This window comes from Bos indicus, chromosome 1 (genome assembly GCF_029378745.1).
Source record: "Bos indicus isolate NIAB-ARS_2022 breed Sahiwal x Tharparkar chromosome 1, NIAB-ARS_B.indTharparkar_mat_pri_1.0, whole genome shotgun sequence".
Lineage (NCBI taxonomy): Eukaryota > Metazoa > Chordata > Mammalia > Artiodactyla > Bovidae > Bos > Bos indicus.
The window spans coordinates 11986931-12003353 of NC_091760.1; positions in this window are offsets into that span (position 1 = coordinate 11986931).

Here is a 16423-nt window from a genome sequence, read left to right on the forward strand (position 1 = left end):
TTTAATATTTATATTCATATTTTTCCTTTTTACAAAAAGAATAAAAAGTTGTCTAGAATAAAGATATTACGGCGAAAATAGAGACATAAATGGGGAATGAAGAAGCCAGTGTCGGATCCAATTTTAAGTTTTTAAAATGTATTACCCTATTTAATCATCAAGAGCATCCTTTCAAGTAGGTACTGTTTTTATCTCCACTTCATAGATGTGAAAACTGAGATTAAGTGACCTTCCCAAGATCATGCAGCTGTTAGATGGCAGAGTCAGGATTTAAACATAGCTAAGACAGATCCTAATATCTGTGTTTATAACCACTGTACCCTCTTAAGTATTGCCCTTTTGAAGGACACTCAAATAGTGAATTTAACTATTACATTGAAATTCAGGCTACCTAGTAATCAAGATAACATGAGAAAACATAACAAAAACAGTGTTTATGACTCATTAAGAGTAAACATGATCTTTCTTCAAAAAACAGTGTAAGGGAACCCTCTTACACTGTTGGTGGGAATGCAAACTAGTACAGCCACTATGGAGAACAGTGTGGAGATTCCTTAAAAGACTGGAAATAGAACTGCCTTATGATCCAGCAATCCCACTGCTGGGCATACACACTGAGGAAACCAGAAGGGAAAGAGACACGTGTACCCCAATGTTCATCGCAGCACTGTTTATAATAGCCAGGACATGGAAGCAACCTAGATGTCCATCAGCAGATGAATGGATAAGAAAGCAGTGGTACATATACACAATGGAGTATTACTCAGCCATTAAAAAGAATACATTTGAATCAGTTCTAATGAGGTGGATGAAACTGGAGCCTATTATACAGAGTGAAGTAAGCCAGAAGGAAAAACACCAATACAGTATACTAACGCATATATATGGAATTTAGAAAGATGGTAACGATAATCCTGTATACGAGACAGCAAAAGAGACACTGATGTATAGAACAGTCTTATGGACTCTGTGGGAGAGGGAGAGGGTGGGAAGATTTGGCAGAATGGCATTGAAACATGTGAAATGTCATGTATGAAAAGAGATGCCAGTCCAGGTTCAATGCACGATGCTGGATGCTTGGGGCTGGTGCACTGGGACGACCCAGAGGGATGGTGTGGAGAGGGAGGAGGGAGGAGGGTTCAGGATGGGGAACACATGTATACTAATTAAATAATTTTCTATTAAAGAATTAAAAAAAATAAAAAAAAAATAAAAAAAAAATAAAAACCTGAGACCAGGATGGGGAACACACACACACACACACACAAAAATAGGTGATTTGTTTTTGCTGTCAATTCTGTTAGGTATTACTTGTGTAAATCTTTATCTATGGCGAAAAGTAATATTCAAAAATTCTGACTTATCCTGATCAAATTCTTCATATGGATTTTTTTTTTTGAAAACAAGCATAATATAAAATATTATTTAGTAAAACAATGGTTAGCTAATGAGTATAGTCTGCTAATCATTAAACTTGAATTAAAATTGACCTCAAAAACCTGAAAGGATTGGATGAATAATACTCTATTATCTCCTGAAATATAATTTCCTGGGCAAAGCTGATACAATTTAATCTTACATTTTTTGAGGAGGGATCACTTTTGATAAGTAGATGCTCTTTGAACCTTATAACCTGCAGGACATTCTGTTCATGGGCTTTTATGGATCTAGAATCCCTCATTGGTATTCTTACTCAGGGATTTCCCTTGTGTCTCAGGCGGTAAAGAATCTGCCTGCAATGCAGGAGACCTGGGTTCGATCCCTGAGTTGGAAAGATCCCCTGGAGCTGGGAATGACAACCTACTCCAGTATTCTTGCCTGGAGAATTCCATGGACAGGGAAGTCTGGGGCTCATGGGGTTGCAAAGAGTTGGACACGACTGACTGAGCAATACACTCACACCCACACACACACATTCTTACTCAGATGGCCTTCCACTCCACCATGGCACACATGTAACTGCAAGAAACTACACAGCTTTACATATGTTCTTGAACTTGGTAAAGATAGTCAGAATCATCTTGGTCCTGCTCTAGAGAACAAAGTAAGCTGATTATGACTTGATATGCTTACATTGAGTTAGTTCCATGGACAAACTGTGACCACAGCAAAACCCCATATTGCTTTTTGAGAATGTTTGTGTTAATAAGAATCCCTTGGTTACAAACATCAGAGGTTACTCTAATTGTGGAAGATTATGCTTAAAAATGAGAATTGTGATACCCTAAGGTTTTTCTCACAGTGAGCCCTGAGTAGATTGCCCTGACTTGACTTGATTTTCTTCACCTCAACCCACCCTTCCTTTTATGTTTCTCTGCAAACCTGACTCACCTCCTCTCTGTGCCTCATTCTCTTTGTGTTTCTTCTCAGTTTTCATCCAGAATGAACATCTTGACTTTTTTCTATGTTTCATTTCCAAACTCTCTGAGAGAGACCTATTGGGATAATTTAACCACTGATGTCCCTGTAGGACTGAGTATTTATTGAGGGCTATCTTTTTAGTCACTTTTCATATTGCATTTTGGAATTGGTTTCTGAGGGATCCTGTTAACAAACTGCTACAAAATTGGAGGCTTAAAGCAACAGAAATCTATTGTCTCAGAGTTCTGAAAACCAAGAGTTCAAAATCAAGGGCCATTGATTGTCAAGTCTCTTCAAAGATTCTAGAAAAGAATCCTACCTTTTCTTTTCCACTTTCTGATGACTACAGGTAGTCATTGACTTCTGGCTGCATCATTTCAGTCTTTGCCTCTGTATTCACCTGGCTTCTCTTCTGGGTCTATGTCTTTTCTCTTGTCTCTTATTAGGACTCTTGTTATAGAATTTAAGCTCCACTTGGATAATCCCGGATCATCTCTTCTTGAGATCTTTAATTATGTCTGTAAAGATCCTATTCCAAAATAAGGTCATATTCAGAGGTTCCAGAGGTTATGATGTGGACATGTCTTTTGGGAGGTGGACATTTTTGATCCCACTACAGCACTGTATGCCTTCGGGCCAGGTGCTGTCCATTCACTTGTTGGATAGGACAGGTGCTAACACATGGCCAAATCAGGACTAATCCTTAGGTAGAAACTTTGGTCAAAGACCAGAAGTTCTTACCTTGGCAGGTCCAATATTTGTCTTTCTTAACACATTAACATGGCTAATGGTGTCTTGAAGTGGGCCTGCCAAAATCAATTAGTTGCAAGTTTTATGAATAAATTTGTCCTTAAGTGGCATAAGATTATTTATATTGACCATTTGGATTTGGAAAACAATCTGCTACAAAGGAAAACCTCTAGTTTTACCAAGACTAACAATTCAGCATTCAGTTAGACAAACTGATACCCTGTTCAGATAGACAAATTAGAAAATCAAAGAGGTCTTTTTTTTTTTTTATGAAACTTTTTTGTTTTTCAGACAACAAAGTCATGTTATTGACCTTAAGGAAATGATATGCTCCTACCCGTCATGATCAGAGACCAAGGTCTTCCCTCATTAAAATGTTGTTTCACTTTGTTTAGTCATAATTTAAAGTAAACTGGGAACTGAGATTAAAAAAAATATGCTTTTATGCCACTTAAGTCTGAACTGTAGTCTGTCTGTTCTTTCCTTCCTTTCTCTTATTCTTTCAGAGGAATACAGTCCACTAGAAAAGATGTCAATAGCCTAGAATGTTGAACTCATACAACTGGGCCCAGAGCCAGTTTCTACCTACTGACATGAAAGCTGTGAATTGACTAAAGAGTGCTGAAAATATCTAAACTTCAGGTGAAGGTGAAGCTGACTCCAATCTTTGTACCCTAACACCAAATTAATTCTCAGAGATGGAATTTTGGGTAATGTAAAAAAGAATTGCTTTGCCAGGTAAAGGGGCAGACTGGGCTAATGCCCTTAAAACTGTGTGTCCCATACTGGAGAGAGTCATGAGGAGTTTTATAGCAATGGTTCAAAGAAAGCTTATCAGCTCATGGACATTCTCTTAATTGGTTGATGGTGACGTAAGTGGGAGTCAGCATCATCAACCTTCTGGTTCCGACCAGTCTGGGGTCAGTGAGTTTGTGGGCAGCATATTGTTAATTTCTCTTCTCTGGTAGGAGGAGTTTCAGTATCCCCAAAACAGCTCAGACATATTGTTATGTGTATCCCTTGGGGAATCAGCACCTACCCTAAAGCCTGCTCTAATGTTTCTTTTTACTGTTCCTCTCTTATCTCTACATCGTCTCCCTTCTCTAAGTAGTAACTGTTTGAATCTGCTCCAGGGAAACTCAGGGAAGGTCATAAAGATTGAATGAAGCCTATTTTCTGTAATTAGGAAATGGGGGGCACAGAAAGGCCTTTGTGCCCAGGAGCAGGACCACAGGGTCCTGCTCAGTATCAAGGAGACATCTCCAAGCTCAGTACAATGCTGCAGGATACAGCTCTTTTTGGATTGTGCATGTCCATAGAAAATTAATCTGTCGATCTAAGAAAGAGATGGAAAAATTTTAATTGAGTCAAATTTGGGGATTATAACCTGGGAAGAGCATCTCAGAAAGCTCGGAGAATTATTCCACACGTTAGAAGTCAAAGCACAGTTACATAAGTTTTCTGAAATGGAGGGTTTATACGAAATTATCTATTATTGACAGTTGACACAATCCAGATCTAAGTACCCTGTGAATCGTTACAGGGTCAAGAAAGAATGTTGTCATTTAAGGAGTTGTCTTGTTGGTGCTGGGAGGATGTTGCTGTTTATGGTTGAGCAGATATTTCTGTCCACAGGGAGGGTTTGGTCAATGCATAATGCATATGTGCAATGCACAGTGTGGGAGAGGAGGCCAAAAGGCAGAGGCAACTTTTTGTTTAAATTTTCTTGTCTTGCCATAAAACATGAATTTTGTTTCAGGATGGTAAATGTTTTTCTAAATTTGTCAGGATATTTTGGTTAGCTGTTTTTTTTTTTTTTTTTAACTTAATTTATTTATTTTAATTAGAGGCTAATTACTTTACAATATTTAGTGGTTTTTGCCATACATTGACATGAATCAGCCATGGGTGTATATGTGTCCCCTATCCTGACCCCCCTCCCATCTCCCTCCCCATCCCATCCCTCAATGTCATCCCAGTGCACCAGCCCTGAGCACCCTGTATCATGCATTGAACCTGGACTGGCGATATATTTCACATATGGTAATATACATGTTTCAATGCTACTCTCTCAAATCATCCCACCCTTGCCTTCTCCCACAGAGGCCAAAAGTCTGTTCTTTACATCTGTATCTCTTTTGCCGTCTCGCATATAGGGTCATTGTTACCATCTTTCTAAATTCCATATATATACGTTAATATAGTGTATTGGTGTTTTTCTTTCTGACTTACATCACTCTGTATAATAGGCTCCAGTTTCATCCACTTCATTAGAATTGATTCAAATGCATTCTTTTTAATAGCTGAGTAATACTCCATTGTGTATATGTACCACAGCTTTCTTATCCATTCATCTGCTGATGGACATCTAGGTTGCTTCCATGTCCTGGCTATTATAAACAGTGCTGCAATGAACATTGGGGTACACGTGTCTCTTTCCCTTCTGGTTTCCTTCATGTGTATGCCCAGCAGTGGGATTGCTGGGTTGTATGACAGTTCTATTTCCAGTTTTTTAAAGGAATCTTCACACTTCTGCATAGTGGCTGTACTAGTTTGCATTCCCACCAACAGTGTAAGAGGGTTCCCTTTTCTCCACACCCTCTCCAGCATTTATTTTTGGTAGACTTTTTGATAGCAGCCATTCTGACTGGCATGAGATGGTACCTTGTGGTGGTTTTGATTTGCATTTCTCTGATAATGAGTGATGTTGAGCATCTTTTCATGTGTTTGTTAGCCATCTGTATGTCTTTTTTGGAGAAATGTTTGTTTAGTTCTTTGGCCTATTTTTTGATTGGGTGGTTTATTTTTCTGGAATTGAGCTGCATGAGCTGTTTGTATGTTTTTGAGATTAATTCTTTGTCAGTTGCTTCATTTGCTATTCTTTTCTCCCATTCTGAAGGCTGTCTCTTTACCTTGCTTATAGTTTCCTTCATTGTGCAAAAGCTTTTAAGTTGTTTACTTTAATAAAATGTTTGTTCAGTCTTTATTGAATGAAGGCTTTCATTCATCTAAACATTGAACAAAAGAATTAATCTCATAATGTGTACTTTTGAGAAAAAAGTCTTTTAAAAGTGAACTGGAGGGAAAAATATTAAACTTTTGGATATTTCTTATGGAACTCTTTTTCTGTTTCAGTTTTCTGAATCTTTGAGTTTACCATTTCAGTCATAGGTGCTGCAGGAATGGGGACCCCTTCCAGGGCCTGAAACTGGGCTCTTGTCTAATACTCAGAAATGAATTGTCTGAGGAGACACATGTGCTGACAAAGCAAGAGATTTTATTGGGAAATGGTGCCTGGGTAGATAGCAGTAGGGTAGGGGAACCCAGGAGAACTGCTCTGCCATGTGGCTTGCAGTTTCGGGTTTTATGGTAATGGGATTAGTTTCTGGGTTGTCTTTAGCTAATCTTTCTGACTCAGAGTCCTTCCTAGTGGTGCACGCCCTGTTCAGCCAAGATGGATGCAGTGAGGATTCTGGAAGCTGGTTGGACATGTGGTCTCCATTTGACCTTTCCCAAACTTCTGGTTGGTGGTGGCTTATTAGTCCCATGTTCCTTACCAGGACCTCCTGTTGTAAAACTCATGCAGATGGTTACTATGGTGCCTGACCAGGGTGGGTGGCTTCAGTCGGTGTGCTTCACCTTACATAAGTATACAGAATAGCAGAACAGCTAAGCTGAAGGCCAAAAAAGCAGGGTAGAGAGATAATCCAAGGACAGTTAATTTCATTCAAGTCATATTTCAATTTGCCCTCAGAATTTTTTCATTGAACTTTAATTTAGGTAACAATGACACAAAAGGTTAAATTTCAGACTGTTAGAAGCAAGGTAGGTCTGGCCACAATTAAGGCTGTGACCTTGCCTGTCAAGGATGCTGGGAGAGGAAGTTACCGAGTTTGTGAAAAAGTGACTCTAGAGTGAGTCCTTAACAGGGGTAGTCCCTTGTCTATTTCAGCCACCACAAGGCAATGATGAACTTGAACTCATTTTTTGCAGACACTTGTGCATGAGGAAAGGGGCTTCTCTCGTGGCTCAGCAATAAAGAGTCTGCTTGCCAATGCAGGAGATGTGGATTCAGTCTCCAGGTTGGGGAGACCCCTGGAGAAGGGAATGGTAACACATTTCAGTATTCTTGCCTAAGAAATCCCGTGGACAGAGGAGCCTGGAGGACTGTAGTTCGTGGGATCACAAAAGAGTTGGGCACAACTTAGTGACTACAACAACAATTACATGAGGAAAGTCAGTCCTGTGGGTCTACACAGCATCAGAAAGTTCTAGGAAAGGGAATTTATTGCTGCAACTCCATGTGACCTGTGTATTCAGTGTGAAAGCAGAATTGTTGGTTAACATGGAAAAAGTCATGTTTGAACTGCCCAGGGGGAAGTGAATGAAAAATAGACAGGGTGTCCTGGCCCAGCCAATGAAATTGCAGGCCATGGTTAGACGTCTAGTGTTAAGAGGGTACCACACAAGAGTCCACTGGGATTTTAAGCATATGGTATGTAGAAATGACATTGTGTGGACTTTATTAACACAATGAAGATTCAGATTTACTGAACTTGAAGTTTCCCTTGGTGCCTAGAAATAAAAATGATCAGATCTACAGCAGAAGAATTAATTTAAGATTTAATCACAGTCTTGCTTGTTTGAGCTAGGTGGTCTGACTAAGAGAATCATATCTGAGATGTGTGTTCCAGGATAACCAAACTGTGACAGGACAAGGGAAAGCAAGAGAATGGTCATGTCCCAGGAAGTGGGAAAGTTCCTGGGATGGGACCCCAAGACAGGGTCCTTGGCTTCGCACAGAGAATTCAAGAGACAGTTACAAAAGTGAAAGCAGGCTGATTTAGAGAAATACACATTCCATAGGTAGAATTCAGTCCATCTTGGAAGACAAACCAGCCATGGGGTGTGGGGTGGTTAGTTTTTATGGCTTGGATAATTTCATATGTTAACAAGTGGGAAAAATATTCTATTTGGGAGAAGGAGTAGGAATTCTAGGAATTGGGCCACTGTCCTTTTTTTTGGCCATTTATGGTGCCCTGGAACTGTCATGGTGCCTGTCATGGCAATGTAGGTGTGTCATTTAACATGCTCAATGTAATGTTACATTATAATGAACATGTAATGAGGCTCAAGTCTTCCTGGAAGTCAAATCTTCTACCACCTTGGCCCTAGTTTGTTCCAACTAGTTATTGTTATATCCTCAACAGCTGTATCATTCTTTTAATGACTGTGCCTTGCTCTCTTCCTATCTCAAAACTATTGCATGGTGTCCTTCTCAAGTGCTCAGGAGTTGATTGAGCTGAAAGGGATGTTAACTACAAACATTAAATTGTAAATAAAAGAATAGATTAAAAACTTTGAAATACATCCAAGGATTTTAATGATTATAATATTAGAAAGGAAATGAGAAGATAGTGAAGACCCAAGTGAAGGGAACCTGAAGCCTTGATTGTCTCCTCCTAGAGAGGGGACTCCTGCTGCAACAGTTTCATCAGTTCTGCTTGTTGCATACTTGGTTTACCTTATGCAATAAGATTACATTAATTTATTCATTAAAGAAATTATTATTGCATCCTTTTTTATTACTATCTTTTTGGAGTTGTTGTTTAGTCCCTAAGTCATGTCAAACTCTCTTGAGACCCTGCAGCTCGCCAGGCTCCTATGTCCATGTGATTTCCCAGGCAAGAATACTGGAGTGGATTGCCATTTCCTTCTCCAGAGGATCTTCCCGACCCAGGGATCCAACCCAAGTCTCCTGGATTGCCAGGTGGGTTCTTTACCACTGAGCCACCAGGGATGCTCTTTTGTACAACAGTTTTGTGGTTATAGTCCTAGTGTATTATGAGGAAAATAAAAGTGATGAGAAAGCTGGTCCTTATCCTCTTAATTGCTATTAACTTGGCTCAGCATGGAATAAACCTTGTTTGATCTTTTTGTGTGCCCAGATCCCTATTATAAGCTAGTTCAGTTCAGTTCAATCACTCTGTCATGTCTGACTCTTTGTGACCCCGTGAACTGCAGCACGCCAAGCTTCCCTGTCCATTACCAACTCCCGGAGCTTGCTCAAACTCACGTCCATTGAGTCGGTGATGCCATCCAACAATCTCATTCTCTGTCATCTCCTTCTCCTCCCACCTTCAATCTTCCCAGCATCAGGGTCTTTTCTAGTGAGTCAGTTCTTCACATCAGGTAGCCAAATTATTGGACTTTCAGCTTCAGCATCAGTCTCTCCAATGAATTTCCTTTAGGACTGATTTCCTTTAGGATTGACCGGTTTGAACTCCTTGAAGTCCAAGGGATCCTCAAGAGTCTTCTCCAACACCACAGTTGAAAACCATCAGTTCTTTGGCCCTCAGCTTTCTTTATAGTGCATTAGAAGCTAGATTGTATACTGCTGCTGCTGCTGCTAAGTCACTTCAGTCATGTCCGAGTCTGTGTGACTCCAGAGATGGCAGCCCACCAGGCTTCCTGTCCCTGGGATTCTCCAGGCAAGAACACTGGAGTGGGTTGCCATTTCCTGTTCCAATGCATGAAAGTGAAAAGTGAAAGTGAAGTCGCTCAGTCCTGTCTGACTTAGCGACCCGGTGGACTGTAGCCTACCAGGCTCTTCTGTCCATGGGATTTTCCAGGCAAGAGTACTGGAGTGGGGTGCCATTGCCTTCTCCATTAATACAAAATTATATGTGTTTACATTCTAACATGATTAAATCATATTCAGTGTCAAAGTCATCAGAGATTAGTAAGGAAGGGGGAAAAAGCACATGGAAAAATGACACAAGCCATTATCAGTCACAAAAGTAGTTTTGAAAGTTTATAATTAAGTTGGAACAGATAAATTATTTTAAGACCATTTTCTGGTCTCTATGGCAATGCAACATTTCAGCCACATAGAAAATATTGGAAAACTGAAGTGCAACTTTCAAGACTGTATCAAGGAATTGGTTCACTTACAGAGTGCATGCTTATTCCGTCATGTCTGACTCTGCAACCCCATAGCCCATGGCCTGCCAGGTTTCTCTGTCCATGGGATTTCTTAGGCAAGAATACTGGAATGGATTGCCATTTCCTTCTCCAGGAGATCCTCCCAACTCAGGGATTGAACCCATGTCTCTTGTGTCTGCCTGCATTGTCAGGCAGGTTCTTTACCACCGGCATCACCTGGGAAGCCCTAGAGCAACACAGAAATAATGATGCAGATTTCTTTGGAGGCAAGGAAGTAACAACTTTGTCTACAAAGTAGAATTAAGCAAATGAGGAATTCCAAAGTAAACATACTGTTCATGACTGCAGCCATGAAATTAAAAGATGCTTACTCCTTGGAAGGAAAGTTATGACCAACCTAGATAGCATATTCAAAAGCAGAGACATTACTTTGCCAACAAAAGTCAGCCTAGTCAAGGCTATGGTTTTTCCTGTGGTCATGTATGGATGTGAGAGTTGGACTGTGAAGAAGGCTGAGCGCTGAAGAATTGATGGTTTTGAACGGTGGTGTTGGAGAAGACTCTTGAGAGTCCCTTGGACTGCAAGGAGATCCAACCAGTCCATTCTAAAGACGATCAGCCCTGGGTGTTATTTGGAAGGAATGATGCTAAAGCTGAAACTGCAGTACTTTGGCCACCTCATGTAAAGAGTTGACTCATTGTAAAAGACTCTGATGCTAGGAGGGATTGGGGGCAGGAGAAAGAGGGGAAGACAGAGGATGAGATGGCTGGATGGCATCATTAACTTGATGGACGTGAGTTTGAGTGAACTCCAGGAGATGGTGATGGACAGGGAGGCCTGGTGTGCTGCGATTCATGGGGTTGCAAAGAGTCAGACATGACTGAGCGACTGAACTGAACTGAAAGTAAACATAAAAGCAGCTATTAACAAAGTGATTTTCTGTATTGACATACTACTTCACACTTTTCTCCCTAGATTTTCTTTTCTTTCAAAAGTGTAAATTTTAAGGATGGTTTCTTGTATGGTCTATTGTGAATTTGATATAAATATAAAATACACCAACTCCAATGTTAAAAACGTCACTAGTTTTACATATCAATACCCATCTTATCCCCAGAACTTGTACCTCTGGGGTTATCACTGTAAAACCTGAGAAGAGACTATAAACACCTTCCACTAGAATGAAACAAGAAAGTATGTCTACTGTTTGAAATGCTTTTTTTTTTTTTTCATGTCCATGATTTCTGTTAATTTTCGGCTCACAACACACTCAGCCATGTCCATTGAGAGTGACCAGCCTTGGTTACTCTCTTTCTTAGAGAATCAGTACCCAAAGGGTTCCTGACAAGCTAAGATGTTTTGGGGGTGGGCTAGTGCTTGTGCGTGTGCACACACACTCCCCGATACTTTGGTCAGTAAAAATTGTTATTCTCAGCAAAATTCAGACTTTGGTTTGTATTTTGTATTATGTATTTTATCTTCATCTTATTTCCATCATAGGTGAGGTAATTCAGTGCAGAGGAAAGTCACTTATATATTTTCAGATCTTCTCATGCTTATATGTAATCACATACACATTCAGCTATTTTTACATTTTCACATACATTTTACTGCTTTACTAAACATATGCACTGTTTTATTCACACATACTATTTATTATTGAACTCTACCCACGTTCTGTGAAGTAGAATCTTGTTTTTGTAAAATACATAAAGTAAGTTTTGACATTTCAAAGAGCCAAGCTAGCAAAGGAGCAGAGCTGAAAAGCCACGTGTCTGCCTTCTTCTTCTTTTTATAGCTTTAATGTTCATTTTGTAGCTAATTAGAGAACTACAGTTGCCTTGCTTTCCAGAAATACATATCTACTCAAACTGAGATAGTTTTGTTTCAATGGATTTTTTTTTTTCTTCAGTGAGGTGCAATTCTAGTATTCAGTGTGTGAAAGGGAAATAAGAAACCTAGATGAAGTTCTGAATGTTTACAGCTTTCTTCACTGTAAGAAATAAATATTATTCTTTAATAATGGGTAGTTATAACCATTCATGGGCTTCCCTTGTAGCTCAGTCAGTAAAGAATCTGCCAGCAGTGCAGGAGACCCGGGTTCAACCCCTGGATTGGGAAGACCCCCTGGAGAAGGATATGGCAACCCACTCCAGTATCCTTGCCTGGAAAATCTCATGGACAGAGGAGCCTGGTGGGGTGCAGTCCCTGGGGTCACAAAAGGTTAGGCACGAGCGACTAACACTTACTACTTACTGTTACTATTTATATAGCCATTATTATTATTTGTATGACCATTTATAACCATATGTACCCATTTGAATGCAGAGTTCCAAAGAGTAGCAAAGAGAGATAAGAAAGCTTTCCTCAGTGATCAGTGCAAAGAAATAGAGGAAAACAATAGAATGGGAAAGACTAGAGATCTTTTCAAGAAAATTAGAGATACCAAGGGAACATTTCATGCAAAGATGGGCTCAATAAAGGATAGAAATGGTATGGACCTAACAGAAGCAGAAGATATTAAGAAGAGGTAGCAACAATACACAGAAGAACTATACAAAAAAGATCTTCATGACCCAGAAAAATCAAGATGGTATGATTACTTACCTAGAGCCAGACATCCTGGAATGTGAAGTCAAGTGGCCTTAGAAAGCATCACTACAAACAAAGCTAGTGGAGGTGATGGAATTCCAGTTGAGCTATTCCAAATCCTGAAAGATGATGCTGTGAAAGTGCTGCACTCAATATGCCAGCTGGAAAACTCAGCAGTGGTCACAGGACTAGAAAAGGTCAGTTTTCATTCCAATCCCAAAGAAAGGCAATGCCAAAGAATGCTCAACCTACTGCACAATTGCAGTCATCTCACATGCTAGTAAAGTAATGCTCAAAAGTAATTCTCTAAGTCAGGCTTCAATAGTACATGAACAATGAACTTCTAGATGTTTGAGCTGGATTTAGCAAAGGCAGAGGAACCAGAGATCAAATTGCCAACATCTGTTGCATCAATGAAAAAGCAAGAGAGTTCCAGAAAAGCATCTACTTCTGCTTTATTGAATATGCCAAAGCCTTTGACAGTGTGAACCAGAAAAACTGGAAAATTCTTAAAGAGATGGGAATACCAGACCACCTGACCTGTCTCTTCAGAAATCTGCGTGCAGGTCAGGAAGCAACAGCCAGAACTGGACATGGAATAACAGACCAGCTCCAAATTGAGAAAAAAGTATGTCAAGGCTATATATTGTCACCCTGCTTATTTAATTTATATGCAGAGTACATCCTGAGAAATGTTGGACTAGATGAAGCACAAGCTGGAATCAAGGTTGTTGGTAGAAATATCAATAACCTCAGATATGCAGATGACACCACCCATATGGCAGAAAGTGAAGAACTAAAGAGCCTCTTGATGAAAGTGAAGGAGAAGAGTAAAATAATTGGCTTAAAGCTCAACATTCAGAAAACTAAGATCATGGCATCTGGTTCCATCACTTCATGGCAAATAAATGGGGAAACAGTGTAAACAGTGTCAGACTTTATTTTTTGGGCTCCAAAATCACTGCAGATGGTGACTACAGTCATGAAATTAAATGACACTTGCTCCTTGGAAGAAAAGCTATGACCAACCTAGACAGCATATTAAAAAGCAGAGACATTACTTTGCCAACAAAGGTCCATCTAGTCAAGGCTATGGTTTTTCCAGTGGTCATGTATGGATGTGAGAGTTGGACTATAAAGAAAGCTCAGTGCCAAAGAATTGATGCTTTTGAACTGAGGTGTTGGAGAAGACTCTTGAGAGTCCCTTGGAGTGCAAGGAGATCCAACCTGTCAATCATAAAGGAAATCAGTCCTGAATATTCATTGGAAGGACTGATGCTGAAGCTGAAACTGCGATACTTTGGCCACCTGATGCGAAGAACTGACACATTGGAAAAGACCCTGATGCTGGGAAAGATTGAAGGCAGGAGGAGAAGGGGATGACAGAGGACAAGATGGTTGGATGGCATCACTGACTCAATGGACATGAATTTGACTAAAATCTGGGAGTTGGTGGACAGGGAGGCCTGGCAAGCAGCAGTCCATGGGGTTGCAAAGATTCAGACAGGACTGAGTGACTGAATTGAACTGAACTAGAACACTCTTATGGTGTGCCATGCTCTGCTTCAGGAGATCTTCACAACCCAGGGGTCAAACCCAGGTCTCCAACATTGCAGGTAAACTTTTTACCATCTGAGGCACCGGAAGACATCTGAGAATCTGAATTTTGAGAAGCAGCTAGACAGTTCTCAATAGAACTACAGTTTTGGTGGAGAAGACAGTCTTGGAAAATTCAGTGTGCCCAGCCTGTGTGTCACCTGTGGATCATTTTTCCGTTGTTCTCGTCACTCTTCACATTCTTCCGTCTTTCCCTTGTTGCTTTCATTCTAGAGAAATCTTAAATTAGGTGGAAAAAATGACTCTCCCGTCAGATTGCATTCACATATCGGAAAAAAGCAAAAGTTGTTTCTGGATCTGATTTTTGGCTGTGACTTGAGAAAAATAACTTCATCAACCTGTGAGTTTCTTGTCTTCTACCTCCCAGTCTCCTGTTTATCTGCTTATGCTCAAACATCCTGGCTCACTGCTCAGTGCCTTGTGTACTGTTGTTTGTAGTGGTTATTGAAATCTGTACTTCAAACCATTTTCAATTTGTTTCTCCTTTTCACTTGTTCTTATCCAAATAGAGAAAAGTGACCAGAAAGCTTTCATGATAGATTTTTATTTCCTTCAACAACTCATCATCTGAGCACGTGGTTTATAGGCACTGAAACTGCATCAGTAAATCTGGATTTCCCATGGATCTCAGAATCTCAGTTGAAGGATACTTCCACAGGTGGTACCTTTACTGACTTGGGCTAAATTATTGCCTTCACTCTTTCACCATCACTTCTCTTTTCTCTCTTTCTACCTCAGTCCCATTGGTAATGAGAAGACCTCAAGCAAATCAAGTCATTTACTCTTAAGGAAATGCTGAAGGCTCATTCTACAGGGCTGAGAATATATATGTGTGAGCGACTGTATTAGTCGCTCAGTCATGTCCTACTCTTTGTGACCCCATGAACTGTAGCCCACCAGGCTCCTGTGTCCATGGAATTCTCTAGGCAAGAACACTGGAGCAAATAGCCATTCTCTTCTCCAGGGGATCTTCCCAACCCAAAGATTGAATCTGGGCCTCCTGAGTTGCAGGCAGACTCTAACTGCTGAGCCACCAGGAAAACCCATATATATATATATGTGTGTGTGTGTGTGTGTGTATGTGTGTGTATGTGCGCGTGTAATTTATACATATATATTATTTTTCAAATTCTTTTCCACTATAGGTTGTTACAAGATATTAAATATAGTTTCCTGTGCTATCCAGTTGGTCTTTGTTGTTTATCTATTTATATATAGTAGTTTGTATCCATTAATCCCAAACTTGTAGCTTATCCTTCCCCCACTCTTGTCCCATTTGGTAAACAAGAGTTTGTTTTATATCTCTGTGAGCTTATTTCTGTTTTGTAAATAAGTTCATTTGTATCATTTTTTTTTACATTCCACATATAAATGATATCACATGGTATTTGTCTTTCTCTATCTGGCTTACTTCACTTAGTATGATGATCTCTAGGTCCTTCCCTGTTGCTGCAAATGACATTATTTCACTTATGGTATGGAAATCCAGAGAGGGCCAAGATTATAAGAAGTCTCAGATTCATTCAATCTAAGTCAGTGAATCCATTCAATGTACATTAAGAGCAGAGTCACATCAACATAGAAGGTTATGAAGCTACCTCTATCAAATAGAAAGCAAAAAATTTAAAAATTGCTCTTTAGGCAGAGGTTATTAATGCTGTTATGACACTAAAGAGTATTAAGTGCAAGTTTGCAAAGCTATGAAGAGCTTTAATTGGATAAGCAACACTTTATTGAGCCAAATCAGTTGCTATTTTAATGAAAATCTGGGTAAATAAATCTCAGTGGAAGCCACCACAGATGTTGTATCATGTATTCTATACATAAAGCAGTTGAACTTGGCAGGGTGGTGAAGGAGGAAAACCTAAAGGGTGAAGGGAAAGGTTAGAAAAGGTGAGATTTTATTTCTTTAATCTGTATTTCAGAATGATTTACATCCCCCTTCATCTGAATCCTTTAATGAAGCTGGGGAATAAGTTTTTCCAGCTTTCTGATACTAAGTTGGATTTTCTACCATTTATAAGTAAGAGTCAAATGACATTGCCAGTGTTTTGTAGGTAATGAAAAAACAAAGTGAGAAAAGAAAAGAATGAAGAGAAAAAAGAAGAGTGAAAGGAAGAGAGGAAGAAATGGAGGGAGGAGAGATGGAGAGAGCAGA